The sequence below is a fragment of the Heterodontus francisci genome, chromosome 21 (assembly GCF_036365525.1).
Source record: "Heterodontus francisci isolate sHetFra1 chromosome 21, sHetFra1.hap1, whole genome shotgun sequence".
Taxonomy (NCBI): domain Eukaryota; kingdom Metazoa; phylum Chordata; class Chondrichthyes; order Heterodontiformes; family Heterodontidae; genus Heterodontus; species Heterodontus francisci.
In genome coordinates this window covers 82,044,445-82,049,250 of record NC_090391.1, presented here as the reverse complement: position 1 = coordinate 82,049,250, position 4,806 = coordinate 82,044,445, and positions in this window count along the sequence as shown.

Below are 4,806 nucleotides of genomic sequence, written 5' to 3'. Positions count from 1 at the left end.
AGTGTATGTCTTTGTTACTGGGTGTCAGTGTGTGTCTTTGTGACTTGCTGTCAGTGTATGTCTTTGTTACTTGGTGTAAGTGTTTGTCTGTGATACTGGGTATCAGTGTTTTTCTTTGTTACTTGGTGTCAGTGTATGTCTGTGTTACTTGGTGTAAATGTGTGTCTGTGTATCAGTGTATGTCTTCGTGACTTGGTGTCAGTGTATGTCTTTGTTACTGGGTGTCAGTGTGTTTCTTTTTGACTTGGTGTCAGTGTATGTCTGTGTTACTGGGGGTCAGTGTGTGGCTGTGTTACTGGGGGTGAGTGTGTGTTTCTAACTGGGTGTCAGTGTATGTCTGTGTTACTTGGTGAAAGTGTGTGACTGTGTTACTGGGTATCAGTGTATGTCTTTGTTACTTGGTGTCAGTGTATGTCTGTGTTACTTGGTGTAAGTGTGTGTCTGTTTTACTGGGTGTCAGTGTGTGTCTGTGTTACTTTGTGTGTGTGTCTGTGTTACTGGGTGTCAGTGCATGTCTTTGTTACTTGGTGCCAGTGTATATCTGTGTTACTTGGTGTAAGTGTGTGTCTTTGTTACTTGGTGTAATTGTATGTCTTTGTTACTTGTTGTCAGTGTATGTCTGTGCTACTTGGTGTAAGTGTATGTCATTGTTACTTGGTGTAAGTGTGTGTCTGTGTTACTTGGTGTTAATGTGTGTCTGTGTTCCTGGGTATCAGTGCATGTCTGTGTTACTTGGTGTAAGTGTGTGTCTGTGTTACTGGGTATCAGTGTATGTCTTTGTTACTTGGTGTCAGTGTATGTCTGTGTTACTTGGTGTAAGTGTGTGTCTGTGTTACTGGGTGTCAGTGTGTGTCTGTGTTACTTGGTGCTAGTGTGTGTCTTTGTTACTTGGTGTCCATGTGTGTCTGTGTTAATGGGTGTCAGTGTATGTCTTTGTTACTTGGTGTCAGTGTATGTCTGTGTTACTTGGTGTAAGTGTGTCTCTTTTTTACTGGGTGTCAGTGTGTGTCTGTTTTACTTGGTGCAAGTGTGTGTCTTTGTTACTTGGTGTCCATGTGTGTCTGTGTTAATGGGTGTCAGTGTATGTCTTTGTTACTGGGTGTCAGTGTATGTCTTTGTTACTTGGAGTAAGTGTGTGTCTGTGTTACTGGGTATCGGTGTCTGTCTTTGTTACTTGGTGTAAGTGTGTGTCTGTGTTACTGGGTGTAAGTGTGTGTCTGTGTTACTGGGTGTCAGTGTATGTCTGTGTTACTTGGTGTAAGTGTGTGTCTGTGTTACTGGGTGTCAGTGTGTGTCTGTGTTACTTGGTGTGTGTGTCTTTGTTACTTGGTGACCGTGTGTGTCTGTGTTACTGGGTGTCAGTGCATGTCTTTGTTACTTGGTGCCAGTGTATATCTGTGTTACTTGGTGTAAGTGTGTGTCTTTGTTACTTGGTGTAATTGTATGTCTTTGTTACTTGGTGTCAGTATATGTCTGTGCTACTTGGTGTAAGTGTATGTCTTTGTTACTTAGTGTAAGTGTGTGTCTGTGTTACTTGGTATTAATGTGTGTCTGTATTCCTGGGTATCAGTGTATGTCTGTGTTACTTGGTGTAAGTGTGTGTCTGTGTTACTGGGTATCAGTGTATGTCTTTGTTACTTGGTGTCAGTGTATGTCTGTGTTACTTGGTGTAAGTGTGTGTCTGTGTTACTGGGTGTCAGTGTGTGTCTGTGTTACTTGGTGCTAGTGTGTGTCTTTGTTACTTGGTGTCCATGTGTGTCTGTGTTAATGGGTGTCAGTGTATGTCTTTGTTACTTGGTGTCAGTGTATATCTGTGTTACATGGTGTAAGTGTGTGTCTGAGTTACTGGGTGTCAGTGTGTGTCTGTTTTACTTGGTGCAAGTGTGTGTCTTTGTTACTTGGTGTCCATGTGTGTCTGTGTTAATGGGTGTCAGTGTATGTCTTTGTTACTGGGTGTCCTTGTATGTCTTTGTTACTTGGTGTAAGTGTGTGTCTGTGTTACTGGGTATCGGTGTCTGTCTTTGTTACTTGGTGTAAGTGTGTGTCTGTGTTACTGGGTATCAGTGTATGTCTTTGTTACTTGGTGTCTGTGTATGTCTGTGTTACTTGGAGTAAGTGTTTGTCTGTGTTACTGGTTATCAGTGTATGTCTTTGTGACTTGGTGTCAGTGTATGTCTTTGTTACTGGGTGTCAGTGTGTGTCTTTGTGTCTAGGTGTCAGTGTATGTCTTTGTTCCTTGGTGTAAGTGTGTGTCTGTGTTACTGGATATCAGTGCATGTCTTTGTTACTTGGTGTCAGTGTATGTCAAAATACTTGGTGTAAGTGTATGTCTTTGTTACTTGGTGTCAGTGTATGTCAAAATACTTGGTGTAAGTGTATGTCTTTGTTACTTGATGTCAGTGTATGTCTTTGTTACTTGGTGTCAGTGTGTGTCTGTGTTACTGGGTATCAGTGTCTGTCTTTGTGACTTGGTATCAGTGTATGTATTTGTTACTGTTTATGAGTGTTTCTCTGCGTTACTGGGTGTCAGTGTGTGTTTGTCTGTGTTACTGGGTATCAGTGTCTGTCTTTGTTACTTGGTGTAAGTGTGTGTCTTTGTTACTTGGTGTAATTGTATGTCTTTGTTACTTGGTGTCAGTGTATGTCTGTGATACTTGGTGTAAGTGTATGTCTTTGTTACTTGGTGTAAGTGTGTGTCTGTGTTACTTGGTGTAAGTGTGTGTCTGTGTTCCTGGGTATCATTGTATGTCTTTGTTACTTGTTGTCAGTGTATGACTGTGTTACTTGGTGTAACTGTGTGTCTGTGTTACTGGGTATCAGTGTATGTCTGTGTTACTTGGTGTAAGTGTGTGTCTGTGTTACTGGGTATCAGTGTATGTCTTTGTTACTTGGTGTCAGTGTATGTCTGTGTTACTTGGTGTAAGTGTGTGTCTGTGTTACTTGGTGCTAGTGTGTGTCTTTGTTACTTGGTGTCCATGTGTGTCTGTGTTAATGGGTGTCAGTGTATGTCTTTGTTACTTGGTGTCAGTGTATGTCTGTGTTACTTGGTGTAAGTGTGTGTCTGTGTTACTGTGTATCAGTGTATGTCTTTGTTACTTGGTGTCAGTGTATGTCTGTGTTACTTGGTGTAAGTGTATGTCTTTGTTACTTGGTGTAAGTGTGTGTCTGTGTTCCTGGGTATCATTGTATGTCTTTGTTACTTGGTGTCAGTGTATGTCTGTGTTACTTGGTGTAAGTGTGTGTCTGTGTTACTGGGTAGCAGTGTATGTCTTGGTTACTTGGTGTCAGTGTATGTCTGTGTTACTTGGTGTAAGTGTGTGTCTGTGTTACTGGGTGTCAGTGTGTGTCTGTGTTACTTGGTGTAATTGTGTGTCTTTGTTACTTGGTGTCCGTGTGTGTCTGTGTTGCTGGGTGTAAGTGCATTTCTTTGTTACTAGGTGCCAGTGTATATCTGTGTTACTTGGTGTAAGTGTGTGTCTTTGTTACTTGGTGCAATTGTATGTCTTTGTTACTGGGTGTCAGTGTAGGTCTTTGTTACTTGGTGTAAGTGTGTGTCTGTGTTACTGGGTATCAGTGTCTTTCTTTGTTACTTGGTGTAAGAGTGTGTCTGTGTTACTGGGTATCAGTGTATGTCTTTGTTAATTGGTGTCAGTGGATGTCTGTGTTACTTGGTGTAAGTGTGTGTCTGTGTTACTGGGTATCAGTGTATGTCTGTGTTACTTGGTGTAAGTGTGTGTCTTTGTTACTTGGTGTAAGTGTATGTCTTTGTTACTTGGTGTCAGTGCATGTCTTTGTTACTTGGTGTCAGTGTGTGTCTGTGTTACTGGGTATCAGTGTATGTCTTTGTGACTTGGTATCAGTTTATGTCTTTGTTACTGAGTGTCAGTGTGTGTCTGTGTTACTGGGTATCAGTTTATGTCTTTGTGACTTGGTATCAGTGTATGTCTTTGTTACTGGGTGTCAGTGTGTTTCTGTGTTTCTGGGTATCAGTGTATGTCTTTGTGACTTGGTATCAGTGTATGTCTTTGTTACTGGGTGTCAGTGTGTGTCTTTGTGACTTGCTGTCAGTGTATGTCTTTGTTACTTGGTGTAAGTGTTTGTCTGTGATACTGGGTATCAGTGTTTTTCTTTGTTACTTGGTGTCAGTGTATGTCTGTGTTACTTGGTGTAAATGTGTGTCTGTGTATCAGTGTATGTCTTCGTGACTTGGTGTCAGTGTATGTCTTTGTTACTGGGTGTCAGTGTGTTTCTTTTTGACTTGGTGTCAGTGTATGTCTGTGTTACTGGGGGTCAGTGTGTGGCTGTGTTACTGGGGGTGAGTGTGTGTTTCTAACTGGGTGTCAGTGTATGTCTGTGTTACTTGGTGAAAGTGTGTGACTGTGTTACTGGGTATCAGTGTATGTCTTTGTTACTTGGTGTCAGTGTATGTCTGTGTTACTTGGTGTAAGTGTGTGTCTGTTTTACTGGGTGTCAGTGTGTGTCTGTGTTACTTTGTGTGTGTGTCTGTGTTACTGGGTGTCAGTGCATGTCTTTGTTACTTGGTGCCAGTGTATATCTGTGTTACTTGGTGTAAGTGTGTGTCTTTGTTACTTGGTGTAATTGTATGTCTTTGTTACTTGTTGTCAGTGTATGTCTGTGCTACTTGGTGTAAGTGTATGTCATTGTTACTTGGTGTAAGTGTGTGTCTGTGTTACTTGGTGTTAATGTGTGTCTGTGTTCCTGGGTATCAGTGCATGTCTGTGTTACTTGGTGTAAGTGTGTGTCTGTGTTACTGGGTATCAGTGTATGTCTTTGTTACTTGGTGTC